The 14,873-nt window shown below is 40.7% G+C and overlaps 1 protein-coding gene across 1 annotated transcript in view; it reads left to right on the plus strand.

Moving 5' to 3' along the window:
* Positions 1–14,873, plus strand: part of LOC108934170 (follistatin-related protein 4-like) — a 129,439-nt gene that overhangs the window by 89,257 nt on the left and 25,309 nt on the right. The window lies entirely within an intron of this gene.

Raw genomic sequence — 14,873 nt, forward strand, 5'->3', positions numbered from 1 at the left:
GACCGGGCTTTTTGTCAAGTGAAAAATAATTCAAATATTTATCCCAAAACATTAAGTAAGAATTCATTAAAACATTATTTGGTAAAATACTTCAAAATGGATTTGGAGGCATACATTCTGAAAAAATAACTCATAATAACTAAAAACAATCTTTTAAAATGAATCAAATTCCGAATCAAATTCAAAACCCTGGTTACTGTGTACAAATGCATCAGCAGAACTGCTCCCAGCTATTTACAAGACTTAATCAACCGCTACACCCCAGCCAGGCCCCTTCGCTCGTCTACTTCTGCTCGCTTGGTGGTCCTACACACGCAAGGTAAAGTGCAGAGGTTCTCAGTTCCGGGTCCGTTGTGGTGAAATGACCTTCCCCCTCTCACTCAGAACTGCTGAAACTCTGTCTACATTCAAGAAGGGTCTGAAAACTCACCTTTTCCAGATTCACTTCGCCCAAGATCTCTCTAGCTCATTTACGGCGTAACTGTTCATGCATCGTAACTCCATGAGCATCCCCAGATATAACCTTTATTCAGCCACTACTCTGGCATTGTACTTGCTTATTTGTGTATCTTATAATATTTTTAAAAAAATGGTGGGAGGGCATCGGGATTTGTCTGTCCTGTGATATATGCACCTATTCGAACGATGAACCTCGGTGCAGCAAGTGATAGGGAACAAACTAGGTTTGCTTGAGGCTTTCATGTCTGCAGCTATGTCTCCTTCTCTTAACGTAATGCATAAATTGTGCTTTTGCTGAGATGTACGTCGCTTTAGACAAAAGCATCTGCTAAATGAATAAATGTAAGTGTAAATGTAAAATGCATTCCAGAACAGCAATTCCTTTTTGAATGACTTGAATTGAACTACCAACTGTAACTGTAACAGTATTTGTGTCTTAATAGCCATAAAAGTTCAAAATGCTCCTAGTTATTGGAGAATGAACTGAGATATACTTACATTTACATTTATTTACATTTATTTAAACTTGAGTAGTTGAGTTGTATTTATGCTTGAGTAGTTGTGTACTACATATTCTGCTACAAACGCTAATTGTGTAAATATATCCAACGAGCAATTTTTGTCTACCTACCCTTTTGTGAGACAAAGTCCAGATTTGGCATATTTGCATATATAATCCTGTCCACCTATGACAATACCTGGTAACTGGAGATTCCTGTGCTCAGTGTTATAAAGCGATACTATACAGTATGATTGTCCTGAAGGCCAATGTTGCAGTAATAGTGCGGTATTACAGCTAGGCCAGTGTCAAGTGGGCAGTCCAGTTCAGATAAATTTAATGAACAGTGAACTCAAGCCCACGTGAGAGATGGCTGGTGAAGCTGGGGTAGAAGGGCGCATCTCCTTGGAGGAGGGGGACTTGCTGGGGGGTGCTGCATGAAAGATAGCCTCGTTTGGTTCAGCTCACCTGCACCACAAGCCTATTTGTTTTTCATCATTCTTGTTAATCGTGGAATTATGAGGACCCCGCGAGCTTTGCTGACAGGCCCAGTCAGCAGATCCTACTTAATTAATTAACAAGCAGAAAGAGAGAAGAAGAGAGAGAAGGAGCAGGGGGTGCGGGGGAGAGAATGAATGCAACTGGCTCGGAACATGGCCCTGCTGAGTGTGGTTGGTGAAATATTCTGAGTTGGTGGGTGATGGGAACCGTGGCCAAGTACCCAGCGGCAATGCTGAAGGTCAGCCGGGCTGCTTGTGCCAGTCCTTGTCTTTGCATGATGTATATCCTCCGCAGGAGAAGATTACACTGGCCGGCAGAAGGGTATGCTTATCACAAGGATATCACGGCTCTCTCAGGGATGTAAATTATGCCATTAGCTTGGGACAGACAATTAAATTTACAGAAAAAAGGCACAGTGTTGTCTGGTGCTTAAAGTGGTAACCTCCTTTTCATTTTTAAGGGCATGATTCTGGACTACTATTCAGGTGCAGTATCCATGCCTTGATACTTTCCGAATCCTCGCTAGTGATTTTCCTGTATTAGACAATGTTGCAGCCTTCTATCCATTTATTCCTCTATTTTCACACCCCTTGACCTGGTGAGAATCACAGGTGAAGCAGGGGTGACCATGTTTTCCTTTTTACAGCAACAGCTTCTAGCTCCTCCTGGATCTCCAGGCATTCCCAGGCCAGCCATCCTAATGGGGTGTTTCTGGTATACCTTCTATGGGAGGTGCCTAGGCAGCACTCAGAATAGATGCCAAAACCACTTTCACTGGACCGTCTCGGTCTAGAGGAGCAGTGCCTCTACTCCAACAGCTGAGCCCCTCAACGTAACATGGAGCATAAGCCTTGCCATCTTGTGGTAGAACCTCCTTTCGACAGGTTGCACCAAGTCTTATTCTTTCAGGCACTACACCATAGTAATCTTATGACTAGAGGTAAGGACAACAGTGTAGACTGTATAGTACATTACAAGCTCAGTTTGAGGAGACAGCTGCAAACCCAACCAGTGTATCCTGTAGATCACATTGTGATAATGCCAGCAAGGGCACATTATCTGCACGCAGCAGCGATGAAATCGTGATATACTTGGGTGCTATCCTCTCCGAGACAGTGTCTTGACATCATCTTCATAAATATGAAAAAGAGAAGACGACACAACTGAACCAGTGGCACACAGAAGAGGCCCTGGCACCTCATATTCTTGTAGCACAAGGTCATAAGCCTCCAAGCTGAAAAAGCTCATGTAGACTAGTTTTCCAGATTCACGCAATCCTTCCGGTACCTTTGCAATGATACAGAGTGGGTCCACTGTTCTATAGCCAGAACAAAATTCACAGTTGTTCCTCATGCGTTGGGCAATAGCTTCACTTCCTTCACAGGAGAGTTCAAAATGGTACCGAGTACCTGGATTGGGGTAACCGGGACCCACCTATGGAGCCAGCCCTTTAGGTGGTGTTGCCAAGGTCCTGGTGATTGAGCAGTCTGTGTGGCCCAGCTATGTCCAGCCCAGTAAGAATGCACTGAGTTCCTTTGAGTGCTTACCAGCCACAAGGTAAAAGTGGGGGTCAGGTGTAATGCCTGATGAGCGATGAACTGGACAGACCACGCTCCAGAAAGGTTTGACACGTACCGTTCAAAGTATTTAAACAAGGAAAGCAGTACACCTCAAGAATGAATACTGCAAGCCATGGCCTGTGTCACATTGTCCATGACCGTGAATTGAAAAGGGCCTCAGTTCTCCCAGTGGAAATGAGCGAGAATCCATGTTTTGTGTCTGTATACAGAAATATATGAAAATTGTTTACATTTTTTCCCCAAAGGATTACAGTGTGTGCAAGTATGTCCTTGCAAAATTTAGTAGAGTATGTTAGAAAATAAATCTAGAAACAATTAAAAAAAACAACCCGTATAGAAATACTACTCAGGTGTAGTCAACTTCATTCTCAGCAGGGCTAGTATTGGGTCTTTGTAAGAAAACCACAGAAATGAGATACATCGTTATACATTATTCAACATTGTAGGCTTTTGTTCGTTAATGAAGGCTTTTTACGAGAATTCTGTCTTAAAAGCAAACGTCCTTTTATTCTGAAACTTAATGTTAAAAAATGTATAGAATTCTCTTGAAAATATTATAGCTTTGCATGATTTAATTTACTATTCTTTTATTGCCAATAATACTTTACTAATAGCTCAGCAGAGAGTGCTTCTTAGCATTAGGAATAATTAATATAATTACAAACATTGCTTCATTAGGTGGTCTTCTTCTTCTTCTTCTTCTTCTTATAATAATAATAAGAAGAATAAAGAATCCACATTCAAAGATCCGTGGTGTTGTGAGCGGGCAGCCCTTTTCACTGAACTGTCATACAACAGCAGAATAAGACAAATACATAAAAAGAGAAAATAAGATGATAGGAAAAATAGGGGGAAATGAACACACAGACTAGTTATGTGTATGTGATTTTGAAAATTTTGGTCTTATTCCTGGATTTAAAGGTGTCCAGTGTTGTTGATATTCTGAACTTGGTGCTTCGAGTTCGATTTCCTTTGTGCTTCAAAGATAACGCAGGAATTTTGTATGTTTGATGGGAGGTTATGCGAGATCCTTCTGTGATTCAGTAACACGATGTTTTCCATTTTAATAATTGGTAATGAAGAGTTCTTTTAGCCTTACGCCTTGAGTTGCCGGGTGTGTGTGTGAGTTCTTTTAGCAAGAATTCACTTCAAAACCGATCTTCAGGCACAAGTTACCCTCGTTGTGCAAGGGAAGCCTGTGCTTTTTTGTTGTTTGTGTGTTTGTCTGTATATGCATTTACTGAAATTTGACAGAAAATGCATATGAAAAAGATATAGTGTTGTCTCCGAACATGCTGGGTGTACTGTAGGTACAGGGAAGAGCAGAACCAGGGTACAGCTGTTGTTCCTCATTAGTCACTTATAAGAGTGCTATATAGGTAAGTATCATGCCCTACAAAACTTTGAGTTTTGCAAAAAGAATTTCCCATTAAAAAAAAAAAAGAAAAAAACGTATTTCCCCAATGGTTCATAGCGGTGGTACATTTTTATTAGCAATCATCAGCGGCTGGGGGTACAGCACCATCTACTGCGATGTACCATATAAGCTGATAAATCTTCAGAATGTATAATGATTAGTTTGAAATAAGATTAGCTTTTCAAATGTGGTCATTTTAGAAGTCATCAAGCTTCAGAACTTGTATATTTTACACAGAAGCAGTGTGTTTACTTGTCTACAGGAATTGGGACTCGTAATCAAAGTGGGTGGAAACATAGAAGAGGAACCAGAGAGCATCATAAAGCGGTGCTGAATTTTTAAAATCAGTCAGTTTTATAGAGTTTATATTTTTCCTAATGGACATGCGATATTTAATATCACTATTTAGCTGTGTTTAAAACAGCATTTTAAACCAATGATGTTTTTGTTCTTTAAAAATTAAGTCATAGGTCTTCTTTATTGTGTGTTTCCGCACTGCTTTAGTGTGTAAAGCGTGAACAGTGACTGGCATGTCCAGATAATAAATTCACTTAACGATGCATTATATAAATGTTATTTTTAAGGCTCTGCCGCTGATTTATTCTCGGTGCCTTACCCTGTAGCTAAACTTAAAGGAAATCCCAATCTGTCCTCTCCTGGTACTTTTTATCCCTGACAACAGCTGCAGCTTCAGTCCAACTTCACAGCTAATTGCGACATCGGCCCGATTTCCTCACGTATTTCCCATCTCCCCCATGCGCTTTGCTGATTGCACCCTGACAGAGCTGACGCCTTAAGAGCCGACGCCTCGTCCTTCCCGTAGCAGGAGCCGCGGGGCGGAAACAGACTTCCGAGGATCACGCACCACCTCACGCTTCCTTGTGTCCATTTACATTTACATTTCCATCTATTCATTTACAGTTGCATTTACATGTATTCATGTAGCAGACGCTTTTCTCCAAAGAGATGTACATCTCATAGAAAATACGATCTGTTCGTTACATTAGGAGAAAGAGACACTTAGATGCAGACGTGTGATTCTTAAGTAGAGTCGGTTTGTTTCTTTCCACCATATGAACCAACGTTCATCGCACGAGTAGCTGCATAATCCTACTTTATCCAAATATCGATGATTCTGAATCACCTTCCTAGTAATATACATATATATATATGTATATTGTATACTTTATATAAGTATATACGTATTATATACGATGCATATGTTACATTTCCAACCAGATTACACAATGACAGAGCTGGCCACATGTTGCACACCTTATACTTTTCCAGGTTTCAAAACATATTGTGTATTCCCTCTAAATTGTATGAGCATGAATATGAGCGTGCTGTTTATGTTTTAACCATGTTACCATGTCTTATTGTGATTCACATAATACGGGTTAATCGATAATTACACAATAATTTGTTAAGGGTAAGTGCATTGTTTGTTTGTTCCATTACACCTCAGTTATTTCCGTAATGAACTGTGGGTGCGCTTCTCCGGTGTGAATTTGAGTGCTGGTGACAGCCAGACTCCCCCCCCCCCCCCCCCCGCCCCCCTCCATCCACCTCCCCCATCTACCTCCCCCCATCTACCTCCCCCATCTCTGCACCTCAGTTTTTGTCATCAGGATTCCTATAGTCCTTGGGCACTGACATGCGATTATTCACACATAGGCCCCTGGCTGTTAGTTGCACAGCATGGGGTCTTCTTTTATCTTGCCTCAGACTCTTGCTCAGAGAGGGAAATAATTTATTGTTATGCTCCCATTGATTCCCACTGGTCCGGGTCTCTCCTCTCCTCCTACTTCAAACAAGCGTTCCGGGACGCATAGCAACTCTCGCTTGTCTCGAGATGGCCCAGGAAAATGCTGCTTAGATCAGGAGAAATGCTCTCTAGACTAAAGAGTCTTTTCTTCCTACTCATAATGAAAAAAACTGTTAACTGGAAGAAGAAGTAAGAAGAGTCTGTTTAAAGAAGCACAGTAAGATTGCTTTAAATACATATATTCTTTTATATAAATAAAATATATGTAATATATGTAATATAAAATATGTGTATTACATAAAATATATTTCATATTTGTAAAACATTTATTTTTCTATAAATAAATGAATAATACATTCATATAGTCATAAAAATAATATACAGTATATAAAATAATAAAGGAGAGCACGGTAGTGCAGCGGGCTTGGCTTGGTCCACCTCTCTGGTGGGTCTGGGCTTCAAGTATATGTTATTTTATTTTTTTTACAAATTTTCTAAAATAATGACAGGACTTACCAAAAAAACTGCATGTGCCATATGTCTTGTTCACTATAAATTTTACATTTTTTTGATTTTTGCTAAATATTAAAAGTTTACACTGTTGTAATTACATTCACGTAGTGTGTCATGGCTGTGTATTGTTATTGAGAAAATTCACACTACTACAGATAGAGGTCTTGCATGCTCTTCACAGAAGTGATCTCTCTCAGTCTTATGCCCAAATTTCAAAAGAGCATAGACACAAAAAAGAAGAGGTGTGTGAACTAAAGGAGTAAGGTGATTAAACACAGAAATGAAAGGCACAGGTAACAAATGATATTGATCTCCCTCCTTCAGTCCTTTAAACCAAACTCAATACTATTCTAAGTTTGGTAAAAGGTGTACAGTTCAGATTTACCAACGCATATTGTTTTAAATCACCTACACTTATGTTTCAGAAGAAAAATACATAGCTTGTTCCTTTTACATTTACATTTATTGGTGGCTCAGTGGGTTTGGCTGGGTCCCCCTCTTTAGCAGGTCTCAGGTTCGAGTCCTGCTCGGGGTGCCTTGTGATGGACTGGTCTCCTGTCCTGGGTGTGTCCCCTCCCTCTACAGCCCTGCACTGGGCTTGGCTCTGGTTTGCCACAACCCCACTTGAGACGAGTGGTTTCAGAGTGTGCGTGTTTTCTGATGCGAGTCAACGGCCAGTTTTTAAATGCAGGGTTGAGCTAAGTCTCTGTGCATTTTCTCTGCAAACGTCCTCCTCATTTATATAATTTCTTCGGAGAATAAAACGTTAAGCCCAGCGGAGGACTTGATTCCTTTCTGTTGCTGCGCTTTCAGATTTGTTCATTGTACACCGTCCATGTCAGTTTCATTCTGTTTCTTTCTTGCTTTCCATCTGGATCAGTAAGTGCACTGATTTTTTTGCACTGTTTTCTGCAGTCCATCACTTCTGTACTGCTGTCAAAACCAGGGTCCTCGAATCCTTTGCAGGATAAACCCTGAAGGAAGACTCATGGGCTTGATGGACAGGTATCAAGGCAGAAGGACCCACTGAGCATCAAATCTGATCTGATTCAATGCTTTTTGTTTTGTCTGGCCAGCTCCTGTTAATTCAGCCTGTGACTGAGTTTCAAATTCTTAGTGGAGCGATGCCCTACACCGTATCCTCACTGCAGCGTATCGCCACCTGAGTGAGGGCGGGGGTGCTTTACCAACGTGTCCGTATAAGACCTTCCATTGTTGTATGACTCTCAGAATTTGAAGTAGTCCTTTGAGAGTCTCAGTTGGCATCCTCTGCCAGATTCGTCCAGCAGTGCGCCGCTTATTCTTGGAAATCATCCATTTAGCAAGTGTAAACATTCTGCTTTCTGGGATTATATATCAACACGTGTGCCAAAATAATTTATACACAGCTGTAGAAGATGAAGAAGTTTGCTGTTCAAAGCAAACAGTTGTCCCGCTCAGACACAAAATGGGTCCAGCTGGGACACTAACAAATCACAGCTTGGTCATATTATCAGTCTAAGCAGGGAATGGGCTGAGTGTCTCATTTACATTGTATTTACTTTTATCAAAAGAGTCTTATAATTTTAAAAACATACTGATACATAATGTTAAGAACATACAGTACTCTTTTATTTGCTGATGCTTTTCTCCAAAGTGTTTTAAAATGTTAAACTGCTTACATTGATTTACCCATTTATGTTACATTTATGAATTTGCTGACACTTTGGTGCAGAGCAACTGACAACATTAACCAACCTGCCTTTATTTACCCTTTTATACAGCTGGGCAATTCTACTAGAGCAATTTAGAATAAGTACCTTGCTCAAGGGTACTGCAGCTGGAAATGAGATTCAAACCTGTGACTTTTTGGTCCCCCAGGTAACAGGTCTTAGGACTATGCTATCACCTGCCCCTATATGAGGGCAATTTGTATTGGAGCAATTCAGGATAAATACCGTGCTTGAGGGACCTTCAGCAGGAGGTGGGATTCAAACCTGGGTCCTCCAAGTGCAAGGCAGCAGCTCTAAGTGCTAGTCTACCTCCTGCACAAAACTAGGTAACATACGTACCCTTTCCCTAGTATCTGAACCCGATTCTTTCCTAAAAACCTGTCTAGAATACTTAGATCCGGAGACTGAACAAGCTATTCCTATTATCTTTTATGCAAAAATTCATAATCAATTCCAAGTTCACTCAAAAATCATGCCAATAGAGCATTGGTTAGAACTGCTGCTTTTGGACCCAAAAATTCTACGTTTTAATCGTACCTTCAGCTGTCGTACCCTTGAGAAAGCTACTTACCCTGAATTGCTGCAGAAAAAAGGTTGCCCAGCTGTATAATTGGGATAATTTATTTGTAAGTAGATTAACACTGTAACTCTTCGGAGAAGAGTGACAGCTAAATGAATACATGTAAATAACCATTAAAAACATTGTCCTCCTTGTCAAACCGGTTGTCCCTATTATCAAGTTTTTTAGGGTGCTACTATTCATGTCTGAAGTGGGGTGTTGTGGGTATTCTGCCAGCAATGTGCAAGTTTCATGGCAATTTTCACATTTACACGCAAACAGTATCAAAAGTCTATTAACAGCTTACTTGTCAGCTGTTGAAGAAGTGTGTGCATGTAGTTGGCAGTTGAAACGTGATGTCAAAGTCTAGAAGGGAAACAACAGTGTAGGAAAATTGATCGTACAGCACAATATACAGGAGATTATTCTTTCATTGTGGTGGAACGACCTCCCCCTCTCACTCAGAACTGCTGAAGCTCTGTCCACATTTAAAAAGGGTCTGAAAACTCACCTCTTCCAGACTCACTTCGCCCATCATCTCTTAAGTTCAGGTAAGGTGTAGATCAGGAATCGTTGATATTCTGAGTTTTATGCAGCTACTCGTGTGATGAATATTGGTTCATATGGTGGACAGAAACAAACTGCACTTAAGAATCACACGTCTGCATCTAAGTGTCTCTTTCTCCTAATGTAATGAACACATTGTATTTTTTATGAGTTGTACGTCTCTTTGGAGAAGAGTGTCCGCTAAATGAATAAATGTAAATGTAATGGGAGGGTGGTGCAGCGTTTGGCCGGGTCCCACTGTCTGGGGTTCGAGTCCTGCTTGGGGTGCCTTGCGATGGACTGGAGCCCCGTCCTGGGTGTGTCCCCTCCCCCTCCAGCCTTGCGTCCTGTGTTCGGGACAAGCGGTTTCAACCAGTGTGTGTGTGTGTGTGTGTGTGTGTGTAAATGTAATGTAAGTTATAGTGTTCATCACAGCTTTGTTTCTCTCAGTGTGCTTGAGCACTAAAAATAAGGTTCAGAAAAGGAGACACAGCAGACCATCTTGTAGACACAAATTGCAGTGTCTAACAGTGTCCATTCCCAGTGTCCTTATCCCGTACACACAACTGTTTGTGTGTTAATCTGCGTTATGAATCTGAGTGGATAGTTAATTTGATTCATTGAGCTCATCTTGTGCTCAGGGACTTTTACCTCAAATCTGGTGCACTTTTGATTAAACTGTCCAGATAAACAGGGGCTGAATCCTTTTACTGGGGTACGTGGTGCAACATTTTGAAGTATGAATAAGTGAATCATTACACTAGTGATGGGAAGGATGTGAATAAAATTTTCAATGAACGCTTGTTCAATACCTGGTTGTAGCGGTCCGACGGCCATCTCGAGGTAGTCACCCACACGCATTCATTCACTTACACAAATGGGAGGAAACAGGAGTACCCAGATGAACCGCACACTAACACGCAGAGAACATGAAACTCCCCACAGACTGACTCAGATTCAAATGTGTATCCAACCCCCCCTGTTCAAGAGCTACCCACTGCACCACTTCACCAGCCTAGAAAAGTGAGAGGCAGTTAAAACTAAAGGTTAACAGTTCAAGTCCCTCAATTCTGCTATTGTACATTTTATTGTATTGTACGTCCTTTCACTGAGGAACAGTTTGAATGTTCAGCTTAAAACAACTTTATGAAATGGGAAAAACTAAAAAAAAAAAAAAAAAAAAAAAAGGCTGAAAACATTTCCATTCTATGAAAGTCGTCTAAACAATGAAAAGATTGATTGCCAACTGTTGGGCTGTCAAAAACATGTCAATACCTTGTGCATCTGTAAATTATTACAGATTACTTCATCTAACCAATGCAGGATTCATAGTCTTTGTATTCTAGATGCTTGATCACCTGATGTTTTTCCCCTTGCAGTACGGAGAGGAACGTAACATTGGGTTTTATACCGTTGGAGTCCATTTATGAAACTCATCAGATTGTCAGGATTGTCCTGAACAAACTGTTTAACTTATGTTTCTTGATTGCAAATTATCCCAAGGAATTCACCACCCATTTTTACTCATGGCTTCAGTATACTGGTGTATGTAATTATTCACAAATAAGCTTCATTGCATATGTTGATTAAATCTATGGGGAATGTCTATGAGAGGGGATCCAAAACAATTGGTAATTTCCCTAATTGAATGGGATGTTCAAAGGAAGAGCTGATTATCCCAAACTGCAAACTATTAAAATCAGTCACCACTGATTATATTATTTGTGAGCTTTGTATTATCATCTCGAGACCATCCGTGGAGATTTTGAAGATTGCTCGTTCGGGAAACATCTTTAGGATTTCTCTATAAAATTATCATATTCATGTGTTGTAATTTTCTGAAAGACTTTCAGAGCCCTTCCCCCCCCCCCAAAAAAAGTGTTACATTTGATAAAAATGCAACACCAGTGACTATCAACAACAAAATAAAAGTCTCAAGTTCCAGAGAAACATCAGATCTTGTATGTAAACGCATTAAATGTTTGTATGTTGTCTGTCTGCATTTTTGAATGGTGGTGCACAGGTTCTCAGTCTTTGCAGGGATCTCAACCGTAGGGAAGAGAAGGAGAATTCTTGAAAACTACTATATGGACATAATAAGGATATAATAATATAATATTCTAAAATATGGAATTGCAGTATTTCAAGCTACACAGTTCCAGTTTGAATTGAAACATTACAGCATCAAAGTGTAAAGTTAAACCAAAAATATTCTTACAGCAGAATAATTAATTCTCTGAAGACCAAGACCTAGATCACTATAGGCAGATTTTCAAGTAATTAATTGACATACACATATACAAGTTTAATCGAGATAATATAACAGTTCTCTTTCATTTTGTAAATGTAATGAGGTTACTTAATACCGAAGAATTATGTATACTCAGCCCTTATGTAGCAGGGGCTGTTGAAAATATACACCCTTTTTTTCAAAGGGTTTATTATTCAGTACAACAGCATATATGCCCATTAATCAGGGTTTTAAGCACTCAAACTAAGTACTTTGCTCCACGGTACTGCAGCAGAGACGCTAAGCCTAACCCTAAACAGACACATGAGAACATGCTTAGCCACACAGACTGAGCTGGATCCAAACCCATGCCCAGACAGCCCAGTCCCTGCGAGGTGACAATGTCACCTGGTGACATTATCACCAGGTTTGTGGGCTAGTAACACTACATAGTATCCGTTGTAAGTCGCTTTGGACAAAAGCGTCTGCTAAGTGAATAAATGTAAAATGTAAATGTAAATGGTATGCCGCATGCCACCCACTCCACAAGCTTACATGATGGTTTTTTTGGGTAAACGTTATGCAGGCAAATACTTCAGTTTACACACTCACTCATGTTAGGCAAAATTATACTTTTAGTTAAAGAAAAGTAAAAGAACATGTACATTTTTAACCCCTGTTTCACAGTGTTGCCAGTTGAAAATTAAGAATAAATCTCAGACCCATCAGAATCGGGCCTGACGTGAACATTTCCCTTCGGATCGTCTCCTGAGGAAATGAAATCGATGCCGGCGTTCCTTACGTCTCACCCATGGCAGCGCATGACACACAAGTTCACCTTTCCATCAGTCAAATCTGTCCTGCTGCAAACTGCCTGAGCCCAGTCTGACCTGATTAGTGTCCACGTGGGACGTGAGCCTGTCCTCTACGGTTGCTGTCACTTGCGCTGCGTCTTGAGTTCAATGAATTCGTACGCACAAATGGGGTAGCCCCTCATCCGAGGTGTCGTACTTGGCTGTGGTCTCCACTGCTGTCTCTTCTGAGACCTTCACGAAGAGTAGGAAGAGCAGTGTAAGCCCTGCTGAGAGTGTCATATGACTCTACCGACTTGCACTTGCACAATTATTCAGATGTGTATATAATGTAGAGGTGGTTGGTGACGTCATGGTTGGAGCAGCTGACTTTGGCTCCGAGGGTTGCCGGTTCAATCCCCGCCTCTTCCTGTAGTGCCCTTGAGCAAGGTGCTTACCCTGCAATTGCTCCAGTACCGAGTTGTGGCCCTGCAATGGACTGGCATCCCATCCAGGGTGTGCCCCACCCCTTCAGCCTTGTGCCAAATGTCTCTGGGATAGGCTCCAACTCCCCGCGACCCCGCCAAGCGGTTATTGAAATTGGTTGTGTGTAATGTTGTAGATTTTATGAGTCATGCCGCATGTGGTGTCTAAGTTGTCTACACTTCTCAAGTAAAAGACTAATGTGAGAAACAGAGTGAAGAGTACAATGAAAGCAAATGTTCCACATATCCTGTTAAATGTGTTTTGTATTTCTTTATTATGCATATTAAAGCGCTGTGCAATCCAGCGTTACTGCAGTGGATTTGGCGGCACGCTCTGCTGAAAAAAAATAGGGACACCTTGTCCAAATTCAGGTAAACGTCAACTCCTTTAGCTTGTCCCAGTTTCCGGGAACTAACGTCAGACAGTCCCTTCTGTCGAAGTTTGAGGACAATCCGCCGCTACGTGATCAGGAGCTCAAGCTGCAAATCCCAGGCGTGGGTAAAGGCCTCGGTGAGGAACAGCATTCATTAGCCTGGCTCAAATTATTGCACTTAATCTCCGTACAGATGTGTAGGACAGTCGGCAAAGAGCATTTATCAGACTTGTAACACTCCATTAAGGGCTGTGGCGCTACTCCCACTGCTTTATGCATCCCCATTTCCCCAAGTAAGTGTCAGTTACTTTAGTAAAAAATCCAGCAAAGGAAAATAATGCCGCTTAAAATGTAATAGCCAACATTCCAGGATTAACCAGAGTTATTTCTCTTGTATTTATATGCCATTAGTTCACATTAAACCCAGAATGCAATATATTCCAGTCCTAAGTAACAGACCTATTTAAAGTTCGTAGCGATTACAGGTTTGGCGTAATGTTCGTGTTTTAATGTTATTTTCGCTGGATTTGGTGCTAATGAGCTGTTTGTAAGCGCTCATGCCAGTTATGCGTTGTTCTTGTGTAAATTTCCCAGCCCTGAAATGAATGTTTTCAGGCAGCTGGACGGTAAAATATGGACTGGCCTGCCCAGACCTCGCCATTTCATCACAACTAGGAGTTATGTCAATGTTTGATTTTCTCTTCCGGCAAACCTTTGATCGTTTCCTTTACAATCCGAATGGTTGTGGTCGCAGCGGTTTGATTTTCACATCATCGATGCAATTCATTGGCAGCGTGCAGCCGTCACACGGCCCTGAGTGCACATTTGTACTGTAGCGCAGCCCTGACCGGCCTGCGATCGGGCAACCCCAGCGGGGTGGAAATTTATCTGCAGTGGGTTCTTATTTTATTTATTTTTTTTATATTATTTTATTACCAAAAGGATGCAATTTCATTAGCCTTTCTTGCGCTCTTTCAAAGCACATTGACAGGCTTTCAAACCTTAAATGTAAAGAAAGATAATATGTAATATAATAGCTCCCTAGAAATCCTTGGTCTGCTGGCTTATATTATATTATCCAGTGCCTTCATATGTATGGAAATAAATCCCAAACCTTTCACACGGGCTAAATTATTTCTGTATATTCTTTCTAAGGAAGTGTGAAGAGTGCAAATATAAGCAGACGCTATTAAGAATATTAATAATCAGGTATCCATTTATACAGTGAACTGACCCAGAATACTGTGACATGGTAAATAATTTCTTTAATATGGAATATTCAAAAGAGATTATATTTTTTCAAATACAGACTATTTTAAATTGTGATTTCAAATTGTGTGTAATTGTACATATTGTATAATTTGCACCTGTGTAAAGTGGTCATTCTCTTCACCATATACATCCAAGTTTTAGACGACTAGAATTATGACAGTGTTTTG

This window comes from Scleropages formosus, chromosome 4 (genome assembly GCF_900964775.1).
Source record: "Scleropages formosus chromosome 4, fSclFor1.1, whole genome shotgun sequence".
NCBI classification, from domain to species: Eukaryota; Metazoa; Chordata; class Actinopteri; order Osteoglossiformes; family Osteoglossidae; genus Scleropages; species Scleropages formosus.